The 13,284-nt window shown below is 41.1% G+C and overlaps 1 protein-coding gene across 5 annotated transcripts in view; it reads left to right on the forward strand.

The window, feature by feature from the left end:
- RAPGEF4 (Rap guanine nucleotide exchange factor 4) overlaps window positions 1-13,284 on the forward strand; it is a 330,927-nt gene that overhangs the window by 124,006 nt on the left and 193,637 nt on the right. The window lies entirely within an intron of this gene.

The following is a 13,284-nucleotide window of genomic DNA, read 5'->3' on the forward strand; positions in this document are numbered from 1 at the left end:
AAAGTTTTTGCCTCAAATCTCTGATTTCACAGTTTATTTTTACCAAATTAGATTATCATATTTCATTATCAAGACTGTGAATGGGTGGAACTCTCTCAGATAGCCTACATTTCCCGTTAGAGCAGCGCGGAAGGCACTTACTGATTGTTGCTCAGAGGGAAGTTCTTATGCCGGCTTCACTGAGAAGATTGCTTAAATAATGCGTGGGCCAGAGCGAGGCAAGATGGAATTTATGGCCCAGACACTGAGCTCAGGCTTTTGTTCAGAGGAGAGACCACATAAGTGTGAGCTTATAACGTCCACCAAAGCTCCAGGGAAAGGGTGTACCTGAGTGAACTTAGTGGCCGCATGGTGCTGTCCACGTTATTTTCAAAACAAGCCTTGAAACAGTCCGTTCAAGCCTCCGGTGTGGTTTGAAGGAGGGAGAAAGGGTAAACTGGAAATGTCAGTTGCAAACAGAATCCCCTGCCTGAAAATTCTATGGGACAGACACAGTGAATGTCAGGCAGGGAACGGGGTTGCCCTAGGAGTGAGGGGCTGTTTGAATGATGAGAGACAACATGGCAGTCTTGTTAGGAAAGAATAAACCTTGACCAAACTGCAGCATTCTGTATGCTGTATCTTCCATCTTGTCCTAATTAGAGGAATATGTCTGCTGAATCCTAATCTCTTTAATTGTTGATAGAGCAGGCATGCGATTTGCTATAAATACACACGAGCATTCATTTCTGAAATAATGGCTGTTGCCAAATATATTAGACCAACAGGAGTGCTGGACTAGGGAAGGCTGTGCTGAATAGTTGAGTTTTGGAGGTAATGGACCAGTTGAGAATCATTGCACAGCTGGGCCAGCAGCTGCACCCAGTGCTCTGTCGAGTTTGGCCTCTAATTTCCTTGAACTTGTCCTTGTTTGCCAAAATGTTGAACATAGCAAGAACTTGTTTCAAAGGAGCCCACTGCAAGTGGAAAAGACCCTTTCCAAGGGGTCTTTGTCGAGGTGTGTAGTCCACAGCAGCAGTGGTCAAATGAGGGATTGGTGAGGCAATGGGAAGATTGAATAATCATAAAAATAAAAACCAAAGATAAAATTGTAGGGTGAGGTAAGCTGGCAGAAGACCAGAGCACTTTAAAAGTCTGTAATGGGTCGTTGCTGTCCTAACTAAATGACATATGGAAAAATCCCATAATAATATCCAGCAATAGTTATCTTGTTGTTAGGGAAAAATAAATAGGTCTGTGGCTGGAAGGCAGCCCAGTAATCTCCACGTCTTTTTTTTCCCCAACAGTGTATTGTTCTGATATTCTTTGGGACTGGGTTAGGAGGAAGTGTCAGAGCCCTTTATATTAAGAAGCATCCTATGACAAGCCAGAAAGAGACTAACAAACTCCTTCCATTCCTTGGTCCTGGCTTAAGCAAGTGTTTATTTAGCATGTGCTATATATCCAGCATGTTCTAGATGCATACCCTGACCAGTTAGATTATAAATTCTTTGAGAGCAGGCTCTCTGATTTCTACTTGTCTGGTGTAAACCCCATCTCTTGACAGTCATTGCCCTTGATGTGGTAATAATCATACATATGTCTAATTCTTTGACTTTAAAGAGAGTAAATATCAAATCTCCATTCTGTTAATGCTTTATTTTTCTGTTACAACACGGACAACTCTTCCCACTTCAAATTTAAGGGCCAGTGACTGGAACGCTTACAAGGGTGATTTGGGACAAGCTGCTTAACCTTTGGGCAAGTCAGCTTCCTCATTTATGACATGAGGAAAGTCACATTTCTCATGCAGGACTGTGAGAATTAAGAGGTGTGCCTAAATGCATAGGAGGTGCTTTCCTGCCCTCGCAGGATATTTTAAGCAGGATAATGGACCATATGGACTGAGTGTGTGGTGGGACATGGGAATGGGTGTGGAGAGGGGGAGGAGGATGCAGGAAAGCTGGCTGGGAGAGTGTAAAAGAACCTTCGATGACCTGTGACAGGATAGTGCCAGTGGGAAGTCAGAGAAAAAGATGAACCTGAAATATATATTAAAGGGAAAATTGACAGAATGTGGCAGTTGATTATACTAAAGTAGGGTAAAGAGAAAGAAGGAAGATTATAAAGAAGAAATAGTCATGGTGCTGAAGGGGAAAAGATTATGGGTTTGTGATAATGGCAAGGTATCGTGTGTGTGTTCTCCAGAACTCCAAAAGCTAAAACAATATAGTCCTTCAGGGACTTAAAAACTAAGAAAACATAAGAGAGAAGAGAAAATTGGAGTGCCTAGTTAACTTATGTAAATGGAAGGAAAAAAATCAATAATAAACCAATAATACTGAACTATTGCTGACAATAGAGTGAGAATTCAAAGGAATTGCTTAAAATGGCAAATCTATGTTTGGAGTTTTTCCCAGACAAGACCCACAATCATCAAATAATAAGGCTCTTCTGCAATCTTGGAACTTATTTAAGTTTTCCTGAATCAAAAAAAAAATGCCACTGAGGGGATACAAATAGTGTCAGGGTTGGGAAGAAAAAGAGCATGAGGAATGGAAATTCTCAAAATAGCTTGGTTTTAAAGAGGAGATGGGAGCCAAAAGATGGCTGGTTGACCTTTCAGAATTTAACCATTCATTGTGACTTGTCAGAAAGTTTGGCAACTGTTTTGCCTGAAATAACTTATTGTGATTTTTCAGGAAATTCAAGCAGGAATCAAGACTATGCCAAACCCCAGCAAATAGATTGTAGTCCAAAAGTTCCTTCTCAAATCCTTCATCAGAACACTACTATAAACATCTCTGGGCTACTTTTCAAAAGTCTACCCAACTCATCCTACTGTAGAAATCGTGTACATTTGCAATAAAATATTAATAGCAGAAAGACTTATGTTAATAATTAAAATATAACCAATACTCTAAGAATGGAAAATGTTTTGAATGCAAGTACTTGGGAAAATGCAGTTTGATTATAAGAAGGTATGGGCTGTGACTGTTTTAAAATGTATCCATTTTCACTGGCTGTAAGAGACTTTGACTTCTTTCGTTTTGAAATATGTAAGGATTTCCTTGTCTTCATTGCAGACATATCATGAATTTCATCTTAAATGATATCTGCTGTGGCCTGGATTATTTTCACCAGTTGAAAATGGAAAGTGAATGAGGATGAGGGATAAAGCAGAAAGAAAGAAGCCTATGGTAACTAGGGCAAAAGTTCATAAACAAAGACGAACAGCAGGTTTAAAGAATGAATGAGAAAGATAGTACATGCAGGGAAATTTTTTTCTTTTTAAATTAGTTTTTATTGGCATATAGTTGCTTTACAGTGTTGTTACTTTCTACTCTATTAAGGGAGTTTTGAACATTGAAAAGAGGAATATGTGCAGCCCTCCAATATAGGTTCCTTATCTGCAGATTTGGAAGGCTGACTCTACTTCACCGTTCTATAGAAGGCATTTAAAGCATCTGCGAATTTTGGAATCTGCAGAAGGTTGGGAGTGTCCTGGAACCAATCCCACATGGATACTGAGGGATGGTAGTATATAAGGATGTGCTTGTTGCTCTTGGTAAGAACTAAAGGCCAATACTGGGCCTAATAGCTTCTTGGATCAGCTGCTGGGGGGTGCTTTGAGACTCAAAGTTTCTTGAGTGGTGATACTGCTCATGTGACTGGTAGACCTGAGAAATCTCCTAGGAATCTTTGGTCACCTTGACTTTTCCTCTTTTAGCCCCCTCTTGCCTCCACTTCCTTCCCTGTTAATTGTTGACACCATGTCCTGTTATTTCAACACCTTCTTACCAGTATTTTCAGTTTTCCTGTTCATCCAGTCAATAAAGATCTATTGAGCAATTCCTATTTGTCAGGCATTATAGTATTGGATACTTAGACATGAACCTTTCTAGTACTGGGAAGTTAAAATCTGAACACTTACACGGCAGGATACCAATGCTTAATCCAGTTGAGTGCTTTCTCCTGCTTCCAACCATACTGCTAAGCACTGCCAGAGAAAAACCACTGTCCAGATGGTTGCTATGGGAAAGTTTTGACCTCCAATCTCAACTGGACCCCTCAGTATAGCTCAGTGATTCTTCAGTTCAGCTCAGTCGTGTCCGACTCTTTGCAACCCCATGAATCACAGCACGCCAGGCCTCCCTGTCCATCACCAACTCCCGGAGTTCACTCAAACTCATGTCCGTCAAGTCGGTGATGCCATCCAGCCATCTCACTCTGTCATCCCCTTCTCCTCCCGCCCCCAATCCCTCCCAGCATCAGAGTCTTTTCCAGTGAGTCAACTCTTCGCATGAGGTGGCCAAAGTATTAGGTTTCCCTGATACACTCCTGCCATTCTCCCCAACACTCGTGTGAAAACTTCTCTACTTTCTCCCAATCTTTGACCAAACCACTTCCCTACCTCACATTCAGCAGTCTCGCCTCTTACTATGCAAGATCTTAATTTCCTACCACCATATCTTACGACCAACATAACCTGGAGTAAAGCCAATTAATTGCTTTGAGGACAGTTCAACGTGGTGGAAGTGCAGCATGACCCAGAAAGCTTTGGAAGACAATGAAGGTCTTTCCTGAAAGGTTCGTAAGAAGCTAACGAAGATGAAGAGGAGAACTAATCTCAGGACACAAAGCTAGATTTTCTAACAGTTGTTTTTGCCACTCTTTCCCTGCAAAGTCTGGCCCCTCACGGCAGCTGTCAGTTTATTCTCGCCCTCCGTTCCCCCCAGCTTCACACGGATCCACCTCTTCTTTATCTCCTTTCCGTCTTCTCTCATCCCTTCATAGGTGGAGTCTCTGTGGCGTTGGTCATTTCCCTCCCACCTCTCACCTCAGTCAGCACAAATCAGAGAGTTCAGCAGACAAATTATCCTTTTATCCTTATGTATTCTAATGTATATTAGAATTGCCCGTTTGTATTCACACATCCTGCCTTTCCTCCGGTTAGAAAGAGAAGAGGTATGTGTGCAATTTCCTCTGTTTCCTGTATCTTCGAGATTTTCATGTCTAGGGGATCCTACTTATCAGAGTGTAGAGGGACTTCAGCCAGTCCCATCTTAAAAAAAAAAAGGACAAAACCTTTATCTTTGCCACATACTCTTTTATCTATTCTCACCTATTTCTCCCCTTTTATAGCCAAACTTCTTAAAAAGATTGTCTACATTTATTGGGTCCATTTCTTCCCTTTCTTAACACTCCTAAACCCACTGTGATTTAAATTCTACTCCAACCACTTCATGGAAATCCCTCTAGGTAAAGCCGTCCAGAGCCTACTTGTTCTGAATATGAAGGAGATTCTCATTTCTTAATCTTTGTACAGAATTTGGCTTTGAAGAGCATCATCTTCTTTTGGAAAGAGAGCTTTCTGTTGGCTTCTTTGTGCTCTCCTATTTCTTGGTCTCTGTGGGCTTATCTTTCTTTATGTGCTATTAAAATATAGGTGGTGTTTGGGATCGCTATTCCTTTCTGATTTTGGAAGGAATAAGGAGGGGTTTCTATCCACTCATGAGCCTTCTGTCAGTGTTTGCATGCTCTTCCATGCTTCAATTCTTGGGTTACACTAACCCTCAACTCAGGATGCAAGATGGAGATGTGTGCTTAGAGATGCCCCCTCACTCAGCTGGGATTTGACCCATAATGGAGTGGTCAGGGGGTGGGCCTCTTTCTTTCCCTGACCCACACCAATAATTTGCTGAATTGTTCTCTCCCCAAACACTTCCCTAAAACATGCCTTGCCACCACCATCAATTCTGTTGTATTGATCTCCTTTGGGGATGACACGCTAACTCTGAAATCATACATTCTTCTCTATTCTACTGTTTATAGTGTAAACCTCATAGAATTTGTCCTTCAAATTAAACCAAAGTTTTGGAACTCAAAAGCCTTTTCTGTCCCCAAAATGGTTAGTAAAACAAAAACTGCTTTGACTTTCTGTGCTTTGGTTTTAAATATATATTTTTTTTATTTAGACACTCAGTTGGCTGTTTTGTTTCCCTCAGGTCTTCCTGTGTCCTTGGGGAAACGCTGACTGATTCTGAGGCAGTTCAGCAAGGGAAGGGGGCAGAATGTCACAGCAGCACTAAGATACACGCTCTTTAATATTTTAACCTATAACTGGAGCAAAAGTAAAACAGGTTGATTTTACTTGTAGCCTGAGCAATCATCCAAGAGAACACACTCAAACCTAAACACAGAGGTCCAAGAACATACCCCTCTGCTTTATCTCAACAGATTTCTCGCCATCCACATGTACGTATTACTTTAAAACCGGGAATGATTGGAAAATTCTAACTTTTCAGCACTTTGTGAGTAAAATGGATTTATGACTGAGGATATAGCTATGTGTTTGGTCTTTATAATAAATTGTGGTGAGAGAGGGAATTAAATCCATTGTCCTTTTCCGGTTTTATCTTGATTAAATCGGCACAGACTAATGTCCATCCCTGCCAATCTATAAAGGTAAAGGGGGTAACATTTAAGAAATTGTATTGAACCTTTTAAGCTCTGACTACATTTGGGAAAGGTTTATGTGACATGGAATAACTTGGGTCAGAAAATCTTTTACATTTTTATTAAATATCTTTAAAGCCATTTTTGGTTGAAGAATCTAGAATATATTTGAACTTCATGAGAAGGCGGAAAGTGGAATGTGTTTCATAAATTCATATCATGTCATACCTAAGTTAATCCAAATTTTAAGTGGTAATCAATGACAGAGAAACCGGAGAGGGTGTGCCATGCCTCAGTGGTTGGGCTCTTATCCTCCAGCTTGCAATTGCATTGTGAACAAATGAACAGATTTTTGGACCATCTAACAAAACAAGCATCCTAGGAATCAATCCCTGAAATAATAAAAGCATAAATTAAATATTCTTTGATCAATATTGTTCACAAAACTCATATCCTTAATGATAATACTTAACTGAAAGAAAGACCTATGTTTCAAGGCTCATTTGCAATCTACAGAAAACTCTAAATTTCTTTTGACATCCCAGTGCTTCTGGAAAATACGAGTCTTGTATTTCATTTTGCAAAATTAGAGCAGACTGCCTAATAATACACGCCTATAGAGGGGAAGGAACCTTTGGGGTGGGGGTAGGAGTCGTGCGTATAATTCTCCCCCATTAATTGTGCTTTCTTTAAAGGTGTGCAACTTACACAGAGATCCAAACCATGGAGGCAGCTATTAGTTTGAAGCTGACCCTCCCTGTTAATTCTGAGGACTAAGTTTATAGTTCCAGTTTCATCTTGACTAAGCGGGGTTCTATAGTTTTCCTGTTCCAGAAGGGGAACATAGGAAGAGCTTTGAACTCTTAAAAACAAAAGCAAAAAATATAAATTTTTAAAATCAATGGTGGTAAAAGCTGTGAGTGTCTGTTGAGCCACATTTGGAGCCCTGCAGAAGGAAAGATTGTCCCAGAATGCTAGTGTCAGGACAAATCTATCAGCAGCCTCAGCTCTCTCTGCAGCCAAGTGGTGTGTTGAGCTACAAAGACAGGCAACTTCTTTCCAGTACTTACTGTTTCCAGCTAAATTTAGCAGGGTTGCAAAATGAGTCCTGTGGTCTTCAGACCATCCTATGAATGGGAGTTCTTCCAAAGACTTGAGCAATGCTATAATCATTCACAGGGCTTCCCTGGTGGCTCAGTGATAAAGAACCCACCTACTGAAGCAGGAGATATAAGAGACATGAGTTTGAGCCCTGGGTGGGGAAGATCCTCTGGAGAAGGAAATGGCAACCCACTCCAGTATGCTTGCCTGGGAAGTCCCATGGACAGAGGAGCCTGGCAGAGGAGCTTTGGACCATGGCGTCACAAAGACATGACTTAGTGCCTAAACAACAACAATAATTATTCACGTGTCATTCTGTCTTTAGACCTGTATTCCTCCACGGGAGTTTTTGATCATTTGTTCAGAAATTGGATGGTAGCTGATTGGAGAAACATTTCTCCAAATCCATACAACAGTTGAAAGCTGGTCCTAAGTTTGAATAAGAGAGTGGCCACATTATCAACCACTGTTCACAGCATAAAGCAAAGATCTTTAATTTTCGTGCATAGCCAGCCCAGCATTCCTCAGCTAATTAGTATTAGCCAACTAACTTCTTTCAGGTGTGAGGAGAGGCATCTTTGTTCTTTGAGATATTCCTCAGTCTTGGAGGGACTGGCCTTGGTTACCTCGTGTCTGTAAGCTATTCCTTTGCTTGTTTCCATTCATCCATTAACTCCTACTGTTTGGCAGGCCTTATCCTAGGCATATCTTTAGAGCAATGGGTGAGACAGATTTGTGATGATGGTGACGTGTCGACCTGGAAAAGCCTCTTCAAAAGGCACTTTTATTAACAAAGAACTCTGTATCACCACTTTATATTGTCCTTAGCTTTTGTGGACAAGGAAATTTTTCTTCATCTGAGTCACATAGCATAGAGGGGACCAGGAAGTTGGGGTCCTTTGTTTAAAAAAATCCCAGAAATGTTTCTTCAGCTTGAGGCTGCACAAGGACACTTAAGTGACACAGCCCAAGTCTCGTTCTTGTTTCTCCTTCTTTAATATGAACTGAAGGAGCCTACATGGAGAAGAGCTTTTCTCCAGAGAACGTTTTCTAAAAGCTGAGCTATATTCTTTGGACGCAACTGAATATCGTGACTCCTGAGTTTTTGCACACTTAAAGGCTTGACTTCCTGGCCAAGTGTTTGCCAGAAGATGAACAGTACCACAAGGAAAACCCCCCAGTCAAGGGCCTGGCATCTTGTACGTGCTTAATTAGGTGCTTGCACGTCAGAATCTGAAGCCAATCAGAGTCTCTATCAGAAGCCAAAGGTTAGGTTGGAAAACAGAACTGGGTTTCCTCTTCCTCCCCTCTAAGCAAGCCTCTAGAACAATTCATTTCCTTTTCGGTAGAGTATGAATGCTAATCCTCATCTCATGATGTTTTTAGAAGCCTAAATAAGATAATGCAGGAAAGTTCTTCAGAAACAGTCACATTCTCTTCACATAGGAAGTTTATCATGAAAAACAAGATGAGCCTGGAGGCTTCGATAAATTCTTCTATATTGTGTTCTTGTTGAAAAGTGATGAGTTTAAAAATAAACACCAGTAGGTACTATTTTCGGAGAAGGCAATGGCAAGCCACTCCAGTACTCTTGCCTAGAAAATCCCATGGATGGAGGAGCCTGATAGGCTGCAGTCTCTGGGGTCGCCAAGGGTCGGACATGACTGAGCGACTTCACTTTCGCTTTTCACTTTCACACATTGGAGAAGGAAATGGCAACCCACTCCAGTGTTCTTGCCTGGAGAATCCCAGGGACGGGGGAGCCTGGTGGGCTTCTGTCTATGGAGTCGCAGAGAGTCGGACACGACTGAAGTGACTTAGCAGCAGCAGCAGCAGGTACTATTTTGAACCCCTCAAAATCAACATATTGGAAACCTTTTTGTTAAAATTTCTTTCCCTGTGGCTAATTTTATACTTGCTTATTTTGAGGAAAATAGTAGAAAGCAAAGGAAGTCCAAACTCTTGAACAAACTTAATGTTGGATTTTGTGTTGAAAATCATGAAAAATTGATTTCTAATGTTTAGATATCTTCACCCATATTTACTAGGTGGCACAAATGGTAGAGAACTTGCCTGCCAATGCAGGAGACATAAGAGATTCAGGTTTGATCCCTGGGTCAGTAAGATCCCCTGGAAGAGGGCATGGCAACCCACTCCAGTATTCTTGCCTGGAGAACCCCATGGACAGAGGAGCCTGGCAGGCTACCATCTATGGGGTCACACAAGCACCCATGTTGTTGTGGGTGGAATATGGGGTTAGGTTTCAAATATTTGAAACAATTTGCCTCAGGTTCTCAGCCCAGTCTCTAAGCTATTTGGCCCCTCACTGCATTTTGGTGATTGATATTAAGTTAAACCATACAAAATGGCTGATGTTCAACCACTTCTGATTTCCAAACGTGGTAATTTCACATGTCCAGCCTAATAGAATTTTATTGCTGTTATTGAATGGGTGCTCACTTGCTTATCCACTCAGTCTGACGTAGGCATCTGGAGGGCAGAGTCGTATCTGATACCTAAGGGGGAGTCTAAGCTCAGATAGTGTATGATATGAAATGCACAAGTGAGGAGTCTTTGCGTGTGAGCTGCAGATGCCGTCGCTGACACCCTTCAGGGAAATAATGCAGAGGAGGGTTCCCAGGGTGAACTCTTCGATCCCAGGAGGGTGTTCACCTCGAATTAAGAGGAGTCCCAGGAACTGCTTCGCCCTCGGGTCACCGTGATCCTCACTGCACTTCCCTCGGCAAGGCCTCGCTTCCTCTGCCGTTGTCGCCACTGTGCAGTAACTGATGGTTTTGCCTGCAGCTTACTTAATTTGGCTGTATATTGTCACCCTGCTTATTTAACTTATATGCAGGGTACGTCATGAGGAACGCTGGGCTACATGAAGCACAAGCTGGAATCAAGATTGCTGGGAGAAATATCTATAACCTCAGACATGTAGATGACACCACCCTTATGGCAGAAAGTGAAGAAGAACTAAAGGCCTCTTGATGAAAGTGAAAGAGGAGAGTGAAAAGGTTGGCTTGAAGCTCAACATTCAGAAAACGAAGATCATGGCATCTGGTCCCATCACTTCATGGGAAATAGATATGGAAACAGTGACAGACTTTATTTTCTTGGGCTCCAAAATCACTGCAGGTGGTGACTGCAGCCATGAAATTAAAAGATACTTGCTCCTTGGAAGGAAAGCTATGACAAACCTAGATGGCGTATTAAAAAGCAGAGAAATTATTTTGCAAACAAAAGTCCATCTAGTCAAAGCTGTGGATTTTCCAGTAATCATGTATGGATGTCAGAGTTGGACCATTAAAAAAAAGCTGAGCACCAAAGATTTGATGCTTTTGAACTGTGGTGTTGGAGAAGACTCTTGAGAATCGCTTGGACAGCAAGGAGATCAAACCAGTCAATCCTAAAGGAAATCAATCCTTAATATTCATTGGAAGGACTGATGCTGAAGCTCCAATACTTGGCCACCTGATGCAAAGAACTGACTCATTGGAAAAGACCCTGATACTGGGAAAGATTGAGGGCAGGAGAAGGGGACGACAGAGGATGAGATGGTTACATGGTATTTACCAACTCGATGGAGATGAGTTTGAACAAGCTTCTGGAGTTGGTGATGGATAGGGACCAGGGAAGCCTGGCGTGCTGCAGTCCATGGGGTTGCAAAGAGTCAGACACAACTGAGCCACTGAACTGAGCTACTTAATTAGAGGAATTTAGGGTATCTTCCTGCACTGCCTTTCCAGACTTTAAAAAACCATATCCCATGATATGATAACCCATAGTATGAATATATTTCATATCATGACACTGTAATCTATTATATAATCTGTATCTATCTATATAGATATATCTGTATCATATACTGCCAAGCCAGTTCCCAGCTTTGAGAAGCTGGCCATCATGTCCTTTTAGAAATGAGGGTCCAGTTAAACTTGTGAAGACTTTCGTGCCTTGTGGGAGAGAGGGGAAAAAAATGCCAGCTCAATCTTTAAGCTTTTTATCCATCTTAAGCAGCTGTGTGGTCTGTATCGGTTTATGTCAGGATTTGTTTTCTTATTCCTGTTCTGGAGTGGCTACAGCCTAGCAAATGAGCCCCAAGATGGGGCTATGGCTTCGGTAACGAAATTCTGAAACCATATAATTAATTCTAGGTGGTAATGGCTCATTTCAGTTGCTGTGGAATGTTTTAGAATAACCACGGATATCACCAGCAATCTGCTGCTGAACACATGGATATAACTGGGTGAGGTTACTTCTGTTTATGCCTGTTTCTTATTCCTAAAATGACTTTATGGGTTTTGTCTTCTCTATAAGCTGAGATTTAAGTTTATCAAAAATCCTATGAAAAACCATCTAATTGAATGTAGCCTAGGGACTGTGCTAGCAGAATCAGAAGCTTGGAAATATTTAGGTTTTGATCAACACTTTTGAAATATTTTGAAAAGAGCTATAGCACTGTTAACTCAATTTTAAAATTTGGTATAAAACTTGTATATTATTCAAATTAAGAAAAATTCTATTAGAATTAAGGAAAATATATATTACTTGCTGACTTAAGATTCAGGTAACCTACTTATATATGACTTTACTAGTGGTTCACTGCTTTTAATTCACAGAGGATCACATATTTCCTAGGAGAAAAAAAGAGACAGTTACTGCTCTCTGTAGGGCTCCATTATGTTCAAACCAGCCTGTTTGCTATCTGAAAACCTGCTAATCAGAAAGGAATGAGAGGCATGAATAAGACTTTCTTACTTCGGTGACTGCTGAATGGATTCAGAATGTTGCTCCAAAGAGAGACCTGTGAATTCACCTGCCTTCCATTTCCTCTGATTTTTGAGGTGTCAAGGCTGTGTTGATGGCATCCTGTCTGCTGGTGAGAGAGCTGACTCAAGGGAGATGTGGCCGTCATAGGAAATTTCTCTTCAGAACTTGGAGAAATGCCTCACAGAGTCCAGAGTTAGGTGGGGTGTAGTGGAGGGCAGGGCAAAATATCTAGGTGATTTATCTCAGCTTCTGACCTGTTTCATACCCTTCACCCAATCATTTAATCCCTCTGTGCCTCTGGTTTCAATTGTAAAATGGCAATAATCTTCCGATTTCAAAGACCACAAAAGTGGATATTATACATTTTGACAAAAGGAAGAAACTAACTGCTTTGGCATTGAAGGCAATTGTAACGGAGAGCTGCAACAAAGTTTTGCAATAACCATTTACTGAAATAAGAAAATGGACATCCAAGGCAAGTATGTATTAAAACTAGGATAAATCCTTCAGATCCAAAAGCTTTCATTGAGAAACTTCTGTGCTCCAGACACTTTGCAGTTTCCTCTTACATGGTTGCTTCATCCTCCCAATAGTGCTGGATGGCAGTTGGTTATTGTCCTGTTTGCGATTTTTATGAATAAAGAAGCTGAGGCTCAGAGATGTTGATCTGTTTGTTCTGAGTCACACAACTGGAAAGTAGCAGAACCCAGGTTCAAGTTTTCCAGTGTTGGGTCCAGCATCCTTCTCCTGTACATACCCTGTCTTTGATGCAGTATTAAAAGATAATAGAACTTCTCTATCTAAAATAAATCCCATTTCTGAGAAAAAAATAACTAAAGTACCTCTATTTAGTTTCTAAATGGTATCTGCTTCCAAATTTGCTTCATTCCCTGCTGAAGGCAGCTGTTCTTCAATGTGTAGATTATCAAATTGTTTCAACCTTATTGTTTCTGTCACATGCATTTGTTA

Source organism: Moschus berezovskii, chromosome 2 (genome assembly GCF_049115385.1).
Source record: "Moschus berezovskii isolate FMDL1 chromosome 2, NW_MosBer_1.0, whole genome shotgun sequence".
Lineage (NCBI taxonomy): Eukaryota > Metazoa > Chordata > Mammalia > Artiodactyla > Moschidae > Moschus > Moschus berezovskii.